Source organism: Xenopus laevis, chromosome 1S (assembly GCF_017654675.1).
Source record: "Xenopus laevis strain J_2021 chromosome 1S, Xenopus_laevis_v10.1, whole genome shotgun sequence".
Classification (NCBI taxonomy): domain Eukaryota; kingdom Metazoa; phylum Chordata; class Amphibia; order Anura; family Pipidae; genus Xenopus; species Xenopus laevis.
In genome coordinates, this window is record NC_054372.1 from 12,755,590 (window position 1) to 12,766,892 (window position 11,303).

Sequence of the window (11,303 nt, forward strand, 5' to 3'; positions counted from 1 at the left end):
TTCGCAATTTAATAAAAAAATTCCTAAATCCTGCAGGCAGCCATTAAACAATGGAGAGGAGTTCTGAGGGAATGTCATTCCTATGTGAATTTATTCTAATTTTGTTGCGGTAAAATGTAAACACAGAAAGCTCAAGGTTTACCAAATGAGGCAAAGGACCAGCAAAGAGGAGGAGCAATTGATTATGCTTCCAAATAACTACTACCCACACTAGTCTCCATAGAATGGCATGATAAAGGAGTGCGGGTGTTGAAGGAAACAGACTGACTGATTTTTGCAAACAAGATGGAGGAGCACAGCCCTAAAGAAAACGTGAGGAGAAAACCAGGAAGTGACCAGCTATTGGTTGCTGCAACATTATAGAAAGGAAAAGTAGCCAATCAGAAAGGCAAAGTGATGTCATAAAGCCTAATGGAGGGAATAGCAAAGGCAGCACTGCTTGTGTTTATGCTGCTCTTGTGCAGGAAGTGCACATTATAATACTAAACAAATGTGTCTATAAGAAATTATGTTTTTTTAGTATACACATCAGGGGTATCAGGGGCCTTGTGTTTGGGTATCAGCCTGTTGTTAAACGACAACACCCACAATCCTTAAGTTCAGTAATAATTCAGAAGACGGTCGCCATGGTGACCACCATTATCAGGCCTGGATTTGTGGAAAGGCCACCAATGCAACATGCGTTTATTACAGGTATCCCTGAATTTTCAAACCATCTGTAAAACATACACATGTATTAGTATTGAATAAAGCCTAAATCCAATTTCATTATTTGTTGTTTTGCTGCAGTTCCCAGACTCCTAATCATGAGTGGCAATGCTAAAACTCAATTATCCCAAAGGCGCCCAGCTAGACGGGGAAGATTTTGATTGGCTCTTTGAAGCCGCTGATTTGAAACCTTTCCTGGACTGGTTTTGAATGCGATGGTCGAGGAGAAACTACAAGTGTTTAATACACTGAAGGAGTCTGGGAAAGCGATATTGGATGAAAAGGCTTTGGATGAAGTACTAAAGACTGTCTCCAGATCAAAAGCACCTGCCATAGAAGAAGTGGCCATAGAGAAACTGGAGGAAGAAGTTAAAGCTTTGCAGAAGCTGACAAGTTTACATATCAGGAGACTGAATAAGCTTCAGATGGTGGCGTTCAGCAACAGACAGATGTGCTTGAAATCCAAAGATAAAGAAGAAGAGTATGGCCGAGCTTTCCAAGAAGTGCTGCGTCTCCTCCAGGTCACCAACAAGAAGCTGAATCATGAGCTGCAGAGCGTCGTTGATGGTGTCCAGATCCTAATGTCCTTCTTTGCCGCTCCCCAAGCAGCCTGTGAGCTGTCATCTCAAGCCACATTCTGTCTCAGCTCCTACTTGATAAGTACCTGTCACTTGAGTAACAAAGCACAGCCGCACTTACCTTCTTTACTAAGGAACATTTTTTCCAAGGCATGTCTAAATGTGTTGAAGGCTCTGATGAGAACTTCCAGCCGAACATGAGCAGCTTCGGAAAACATGGCACCCCTGAGGACAAGTGCAAAGAGATGATGAGACTGTGTCATGCAGGATAAGGTAAGGTAATATACCTTATTTGTAAGCCAGGTCTTTGGTCACAAATGTTTCATTGCTACTTTGCAAAATATAGTACAGGTATGGGACCTGTTATCCAGAATGCACGGGACCTGGGGTTTTCCGGATAATGGATATTTATGGATATCTTCATACCTTAAATCTAGTAGAAAATAATTAAATAAACCCAATAGGCTGGTTTTGCTCCCAATAAGGATTAATTATATGTTAGTTGGGATCAAGTACTAGCTACTGTTTTATTATTACAGAGAAAAAGGAAATAATTTTTAAAAATTTGGATTATATGGATAAAATGGGAGATGGGCATTCCGTAATTCAGAGCATTCTGGATAACAGGTTTCTGGATAACGGATCCGATACCTGTAGAAGCAAATGAACGCATGCAAGATGTGACACCATAGATTTTGTAGTGGGGTTTACATGGAATTTAATTGTAATATATATCCAGAAAAACATAGGTTATTCTGCATGGGTGGCCTTGTGTTTGTTATTTGTTAAGTAATACAGTTGCTTGGACAAGTTGTGGTGACCTGTTAACTGATTTGCTGCAGAGTCCAGCAGTATCTCCTTTTATTTGCTCCCTGGGGTCCCATGCTGTGGGCAGTATAGTAGTTCTTGGAAGCCGTACTGTACTGCATATACACCCAGCTCTCTAACTCTGAGTTAGTCAGTGACTTGAAGGGGGACCACATGGGACATAAACCAAGAGAGCTGAGAAGCAGGAAGTAGTGTTCTGGTTATTGTTACACATCCAGTCACTCCAGCCTTTACATTACATTTTTGGCTAACTAACTATATTAGAAACATGTTTTATTTTGCACAGCCTATTTATTCACCAAGTTTTTATTTTTACACTGAACTGTTCCTTTAATGGGTGCCTCCACCATACATGGGAACACCTTCACATTTCCAAAGTCAGGCAGTCTGTATGAGTCAGATCCGACTAAATGAAGCCTCCCCTCAGCTCAACAACTTAATTAGGTGGATCCTTCAATGGTGTTTTTCTACTGGTACCTGCTGTCGTTCACGTTACATGAATTCTCTTTTTCTTCAGTTTCCGAGCAGTTTTGTCCAGGGTTTAGTGGCATGAGCTTTTACAAGCTAACATTTTTGGCTAACTAACTATATTAGAAACATTGCACAGCCTATTTACCCAGTTTTTATTTTTACACTGAACAATTCCTTTAAGACAATACTTGAGATTATGGGGCCGATTCACTAAGCTCGAGTGAAGGATTCGAATGAAAAAAATTCGAATTTCGAAGTATTTTTTTGGTACTTCGACCATCGAATTGGTTAAATTCGTTCGAATTCGAACGAAATCGAACGAATCGAAGTAAAAATCGTTCGACTATTCGACCATTCGATAGTCGAAGTACTTTCCCTTTAAAAAAAACTTCGACCCCCTACTTCGGCAGGTAAAACCTACCGAAGTCAATGTTAGCCTATGGGGAAGGTCCCCATAGGTTTGCTAACCTTTTTTTGATCGAAGAATTTTCCTTCGATCGTTGAATTAAAATCCTTCGATCGATCGATCGCACGATTAGCGCTAAATCCTTTGACTTCGATATTCGAAGTCGAAGGATTTCAATTCGAGGGTCGAATTTCGAAGTATTTTTAACTTCGAAATTCGACCCTTAATGAATCTGCCCCTTAATGTGTGCGCATTCCTTTTAGGCCTCTCAGAAGGATGAAACCCTCAAAGAAAGAATCACAAGCTTAAAAAGTGAATCTTTGCAAATACCAATACCATTCCCAATGAGAAGCTCCCTGGCTTGGTGCGGGACAATATCCAGCTATTAAATGTGCCCCGTTGTAAAAGGAGACTGTGACCTGAAGATGCCACATCAGACCTTGTGTTCCTGCAGACAAGACCTGGTGTGTGACCATCTCATGAAACAAAAGGCTTCCTTTGAACTCCTTCAGCTGGGCTGGAACTGAGGAAGTACAGAGATGTCTATCAAAAGTGTAATTTGCAAATATTTAATTATTTTCATTACGGGGCAGATTTGTTCGAATTTTCAATTTTTTTTTATGTCAAAACTCTCAAATTCTACTCGGGAGTTATTCAAATTCGATTCGAGTTTTTAAAAAAAATGTAATTACATTTTTGGGATTTATCATACTCTGGCCCTTTAAGAAATTGAATTCGACTATTGGCCACCTAAAACCTGCCCAATGGCACAACAGCCAAACAAGTAAACAACACTCTCCAGGAGGTAGTTGTATCGATATCCAAGTCTACCATAAAGAGACGACTGCATGAAAGTAAATACAGAGGGGGCACTGCAAGGTACAAGCCACTCATAAGAAGCAAGAATAGAAAGGCTACATTGCACTTTGCTAAAAAAAAAACATATAAAAAAGCCAGCACAGTTCTGGAAAAACATTCTTTGGACAGATGAAACCAAGATCAACCTTTACCAGAATGATGGCAAAAAAAAAAGTATGGAGAAGGCGTGGAACAGCTCACGATCTAAAGCATAGCACAGTTGTGTATAAAAGATTTGGGAGTCAGTGGGATGGCTTGGGCGTGTATGGCTGCCAGTGGCACTGGGACACTAGTGTTTATCCATCATGTGACACAGGACAGAAGCACAAGAATGAATTGTGAGCTCTTCAGAGACACTGTCTGCTCAAATCCAGCTAAATGCAGTCACATTGATTGGGAGGCGTTTCATAATGACCCAAAACATACAGCCAAAGTAACCCAGGAGTTTATTAAAGCAAAGAAGTGGAATATTGTTGAATGGCAAAGTCAGTCACCTGATCTGAAGCCAATTGAGCTGCATTTCAATTGTTGAAAACTAAACTTTGGACAAAAAGACCCACAAACAAACAGCAACTGAAAGCCACTGCAGTAAAGGCCTGGCAGAGCATTAAAAAGGAGGAAACCCAGAATCTGGGGATGTCCATGAGTTCAACACTTCAGGCTGTCATTGCCAGCAAAGGGTTTTTAACCAAGTATTAGAAATGAACATTTTCTTCTCTGTTTGGGGCACTTACGTCAATAGCCTCCCATATCCCCTTAAATATCTAACCACATATACTTTCCAAAACACTACTTGGTGTGACTTAGAAACTCTTAGGGATAATCCACTATTACGGGAAACTTCTCAATATGTTCGAACTACTCTCTGTGGAAACGCGACAGCCCCAACCTCACCCCCCAGGACTCAGCGAACTAACTGGCTTTTGGCCTCATATTTACGGTAACTGACCTTGACCTACGGAAATACTTTGATTTTCTTTTTTTTCTTTTTATTTACCTTTCTATATCAGAGCATATACTTCCTGCTTATTTGTTTGTTTCTGGTTTGTCATTCTATTTCATTATAAATCTCATTTATGACACATGTACATGTATCTCTCTGTTATTCCACTTATTACCATGGGCCTCTGGTAGGCCCGAATGTTTTCATGATTGTACATGTCTGACTTCCAATAAAAACAATTTGAAAAAAAAAAAAAGAAATGAACATGAGAAAGAAAGAGGCTGCTCTGATGTTCTTCTGCTTAGGGAAATACTAGAAACCTTTCTCAAATCTTTCCTAAGCAGAAGAACATCAGAGCAGCCTCTTTCTTTCTCCTGACAACTTCCTTGACTACTTGGTGGTCAGACTGGTGGGAAACTGACCAGCAGGTGGCGATGTTGTAACATAATTCATTCATATTTACAGCACATGTATCCTTTAATATCTTGGGAAATAAAGAAAATAAATAATAAATGTTTATTGCAAAAGTGCTTACAATAGCCCCCTCATCTATTTTGCATTCACTTATTTTAAAGGTGCATTTATCCTTTTAATGATCCTTTAAATATTTAGATATACAAGTAATGTCCATGTTACAAACTCCTAGCAACAGTTACAGTGTCAAGCTCTGGCCGAGCCTGAGGATACTGGGAAATGTGTGTGAAAGGGGAAAAGTTTCACATTTAGGGGCACATTTACTAAGGGTCGAATATCGAGGGTTAATTAACCCTCGATATTCGACCATCGAAGTAAAATCCTTCGACTTCGAATATTGAAGTCGAAGGATTTACCGCATTTAGTTCAATCGAACGAGCGAAGGAAGAATCAGATCAAATATTTAGGATTAATAATTCCATCAGATCTAAATAATTTATATTCTTTGAATATCACTCCAGCCTGTCAAAAGGTTTTTTCCATGTGTGAAAAATGGGCTAAATCTTTGATATTTCCCAAGTTAATATATCCATTAATTAATCTCCCCTTGCTTATAAAACATTTTGATATTAAGAAACTTGACTCTGCCTTAAATAAATTTATTTGGAATGGTAAAAAGGCAAAAATTGCACTTCATAAATTAAGAGCTCCAGTTAAACTAGGAGGGTTAAATCTTCCTAACTTTAGAGCTTTTAATTTATCAGCCCTCACTAGATACTGTATTGAGTGGATCTCTCAAGGCAATAAATTTACAAACCCTGACATCGAGATCTTTCAAGAACCCTTCTTTGATATTTTATCTGTTTTACATAGCAAATGGGGAAATGTTCCTTGTGACTTTAAAAGGAATCCTCTTTATCGTGATTCTATTTATGTGTGGAAACATTTATTCTCTCAACATGGGTATAGTTATACAGAAACCCCTTTCATGCCAGCAAAGCTCTTACTTAAACCCTCAGATTATCAAAAGTCTGATTCCTTTCTATTTTCTGCTAAGAGAAATTTACTAGTTAAAGACTTATTTGATCCACATAAGAAAACTTTATTGTCTTGGTCAAAACTCAAAAATGAGTACAAGCTTAATGAATCTGATAGATATTATTACTTAGCTTGTCAATGCGGTCTTTCTCTACTGCATGATAAAAACAATTTGATTTTAGCTGATCACAAGCTAGCAGATGATTTGGCAGAATTTTTGGAACTCCCCTGTTTGATTTCAATTAACTCTTTATCTAAAAAATTTTGGAATATTTATGGTACAGACTCACATCCATTATCTAAATCGTCCATTAAATGGACTGAGTTTTTACAATGTCAAGTGTCTCCCTCAGATTTGGTGAAATCTATTAATACTTATAATAAATTAATTTTGGCAGAGAGTTGGAGAATACAACACTAGTGATGAGCGAATTTATTCGCCAGGCGCGAATTTGCGCGATTCGCCGCCAGCTAATAAATTCGCGAAACGCCCGCGAAAATTCGCGGCAAAAATTTGCGGCAAAAATTCGCCGGCGTCAAACAAGTTTTTTTCGGAAAAACAGGCGCCGGCGCCAAAAACGGGCGCCGGCGTAGAAAAACCGGGCGCCGCCGCGATTTTGCAAATTTTTCGCCGTTTCGTGAATTTCGACGCAAATTCGCCCATCACTGTACAACACTTTAAGCTTATTCATTTAGGATATGGGAAAATGTTTGCTAAAAGTACCTCTAATAGTCCTATATCATTTTGTCCTAAATGTGACGAGACTAATGTGTCAATTTTTCATTATTTATGGTCCTGTCCAAAAATTAACCTTTTTTGGAGGGAAGTTACTAATTTTTGGAATTCTAGACTGAAGATAAAAATTAAACTATCTCCGTGTATTGCTTTACTGCATCTAGATATTAATATGCTTTCTGCAAATCCTAAGTCAAATATTATCTCCCATGAAAGTGAATTATTGACTTCCTTTTTTCTAGCTGCTTCTAGGAAAGCTTTATTTAATTTTAGGTTACAAAAGGAACCCCCCTCATTATCGGACATCATCTCTTATATGAATCAGCTTAGTTGGCAAGAAGCCTTAATAACTAAAACTAAAGGAAGTATTTCCAAAGATTCTTTTAGGCTGGTTTGGTCTCCTTATTTTGAAATCTGTAACTCCAATACTGGCGATCAAATAATGCGCTTTCTTCAATAGTTAGATGACCTATCTGACACTCCAGATGATAAATGGGCTTTTTCTTTCTTTTATTACTTGTGCATCCACTGGCTTAGTTAATTTTTAGTTTGTTTTTTGTTATTTTTCATGAATGATATAGTTTTGATACTATCATGCCATTGTCTCCTTTGCAACATATTTTCTTCATCTGCATAACATTTGTTGTCATTTTGATTTCATTTGTTTAATATGAAAATCAAATAAAATATTTTAAACACGAACGATCGAAGGAAAAATCGAACGATCGAAGGAAAAATCAAACGTTCAAAGTAAAAATCGAACGATCAAACGATTAAATCCTTCGAATCAAACAATTCGAAGGATTTTAATCCATCGATCAACCGATTTTCCTTCAATCAGAAATTGCTAGGAAAGCTTATGGGGAAGGTCCCCATAGGCTAACATTGGTGCTCGGTAGGTTTTAGGTGGCGAAGTAGGTGGTCAAAGTTTTTTTTAAAGAGACAGTACTTCGACTATCGAATGGTCGAATAGTCGAACGGTTTTTAGTTTGAATCGTTCAATTCGAAGTCGTAGTCGAAGGTAGAAGTAGCCAATTCGATGGTCGAAGTAGCCAAAAAAAAGGTCGAAATTGAAAGTTTTTTTCATTCTAATTCTTCACTCGAGCTAAGTAAATGTGCCCCTTAGTGTATATGTAAAAACAAAGGTTTTATGCCAGAGGCCACCAAAGGAGGCTGAGCTCATAGCTGCTAATAAAAGTAAATTTCAGTATAAAATAGGATTGTCTATGTAAATGCACATTTTTATGCCGCTATGCACTTGAGTGCCAGGTTCCAGACTTGATGTTATTATATTTACAAGCAGTTAATGAGAACCCGATGGAGCGGCGGCCAATGACCTCCAATGTTTCCATGAAATCTCCCAGTACCTGGAAGTGTCCCGTACCCTGCGCAGGTTTCTTGTAAAGAAGGTTTTCTGTGTGTTAAGGCTTCTTGTAAACTTTACTCAGCTCATAAAATGTGATCAGTAAGAAGAGGGGGGGGGGAAGGTTCCTAAATGTGCAGGGAAAGCATAAATTTAGAAACAAGTATCGAATGGAAAAATCAAGAGTAATTGTCAGGCTTATTCTAATGGGAGAGCCCTGAGGCACAGTTTAACTGCAGCTCCGTCCAATAAATCTTATTATCCCGAAATTGTTTCATCGTTTATTGTTTCGGTAACCAAACAACTAAAATAGAATCCACTTGATTATAATGAAGACTTTAGTGTCTGAACCCTTTCTAATCCTTTTTCCTTTCCCCTCTCCAGTTGTCAGTTAGCTGTATGTACTTTTTGCTTTCAAGCAGTTGAGTTGTCCAATGATTTGTTAGTAACCAGCATGCGGGCAGAGACGTCTTTTCTGATGGCCATGGCTCTAATATTTAAATAAAATAGGAGCTCTCCGCACAACTACAGCACTGACCAGAGTTTTGAATCAGACATCCTGATTTTAAAGGAACAGTTTTATAGTAATGAAAATATAATGTAGTTTTGTGCTGCACAAGTAAAACTGGTTTAGGCCTAGTAACCCATAGAAACCAATCATATGTTTGTTTTCAAATAGTAGATCATTAAAGGAACAGTAAAACTAAAAATTGAAAGTGTTTTAAAGAAATGACAATATCATGTACTGTTGCTGTGCGCTAGTAAAACTGTTTGAATGGCTGCCCCCATGGCTACACAGCAGCTTGTTTATATAAATTATAGTAGTACTTATCTGTTATCTACTGTGTATCCTGTGCTTGAATGGCTGCCCCCATGGCTACACAGCAGCTTGTTTATATAAACTATAGTAGTACTTATCTGTTATCTACTGTGTATCCTGTGCTTGAATGGCTGCCCCCATGGCTACACAGCAGCTTGTTTATATAAACTATAGTAGTACTTATCTGTTATCTACTGTGTATCCTGTGCTTGAATGGCTGCCCCCATGGCTACACAGCAGTTTGTTTATATAAACTATAGTAGTACTTATCTGTTATCTACTGTGTATCCTGTGCTTGAATGGCTGCCCCCATGGCTACACAGCAGCTTGTTTATATAAACTATAGTAGTACTGTGTATCCTGTGCTTGAATGGCTGCCCCCATGGCTACACAGCAGCTAATTTATATAAACTATAGTAGTACTTATCTGTTATCTACTGTGTATTCTGTGCTTGAATGGCTGCCCCCATGGCTACACAGCAGCTTGTTTATATAAACTATAGTAGTACTTATCTGTTATCTACTGTGTATCCTGTGCTTGAATGGCTGCCCCCATGGCTACACAGCAGCCTGTTTATATAAACTATAGTAGTACTTATCTGTTATCTACTGTGTATCCTGTGCTTGAATGGCTGCCCCCATGGCTACACAGCAGCTTGTTTATATAAACTATAGTAGTACTTACCTGTTATCTACTGTGTATCCTGTGCTTGAATGGCTGCCCCCATGGCTACACAGCAGCTTATTTATATAAACTATAGTAGTACTTATCTGTTATCTACTGTGTATCCTGTGCTTGAATGGCTGCCCCCATGGCTACACAGCAGCTTATTTATATAAACTATAGTAGTACTTATCTGTTATCTACTGTGTATCCTGTGCTTGAATGGCTGCCCCCATGGCTACACAGCAGCTTGTTTATATAAACTATAGTAGTACTTATCTGTTATCTACTGTGTATCCTGTGCTTGAATGGCTGCCCCCATGGCTACACAGCAGCTTGTTTATATAAACTATAGTAGTACTTATCTGTTATCTACTGTGTATCCTGTGCTTGAATGGCTGCCCCCATGGCTACACAGCAGTTTATTTATATAAGCTACAGGGCACACTTTATATAAGGACTGCCTGCCCGACAGCTGGCTACAATATTGTGCCTTCTAGTGCTTCAGTGGGCGCTCTGCATTACTGGGCCCCAGTGGTGTGACTATAGAGGAAGCAGACCCCGCAGTCACAGGGGGACCCAGAGAACATGGGGGCCAGGACTGTGGGTTCTGCTTCTGCTAATAAAAAAAAAAGTCCTCCCCATCCACTCCCACCCAAGTGGGCAGAAGAATGGGGATCGGAGTGCGCTGGGCCCTTCAAGATGTTTTTTTGGAAGGGAGGCTATGTGTATTAGTTACACCACTGCAGGGTCTGCTTCCTCTATAGTTGCGCCACTCTGTTCTTATGTGGTTATAGAGCTCCTTGTGGCCTTCTATTATTTAGAGAGCAGGTACAGCGTCGGGGATACCATACAGTGTGTTGGCCATCAGGCCAGTTATATTCACCATGGGGGTATATTTATCAAAGAGTGAAGTAAGAGATCACCACAGTCCTCTAGAGTAAAATTCCCCCACTCTAAATTCATTTCTATGGGATTTTTAAAAGAGTATTTATCAATGGGTGAAAGTGAAAGTTCATCCTTTAATAAATACGCCTTTCAAAATCCCATAGAAATGAATGAAGAGTGGGGGCATTTTACTCTAGAGGACTGTGGTGATCTCTTACTTTGCTCTTAATTCAAGAAGGTATTTCAGCAGCACTCCGATTTAGTGAAAAAAATTTAATTTTATTCTTGCCTAAAGCTAAGCGATGTTTCAAGCTTATCCAGCCCTTTATCAAGCTTCAGAAGGGCTGGATAAGCTCGAAACGTCGCTTAGCTTGAGGCACGAATACAATTTACATTTTTTTCACTAAATCGGCTGCTGAAATACCTTCTTGAATATGGATTAGACCTGGGCAGACAGAGTTACGGTCGGCACCCGACGCTACAAAAAGCGGTGAGGGTCGAATATAGAGGGTTAATTAACCCTCCATATTCGACTAGGAATTAAAATCCTTCGACTTCGATTCGAAGGATTTAGCGGAGATAGTTCGA

At 39.1% G+C, this 11,303-nt stretch overlaps 1 pseudogene; it reads left to right on the top strand.

Annotated features, from left to right (window-relative positions):
* The first annotated feature begins 816 nt into the window (after positions 1 to 816).
* On the top strand, positions 817 to 11,090 carry LOC108704142 (annotated as a pseudogene).
* Positions 11,091 to 11,303: the final 213 nt, after the last annotated feature.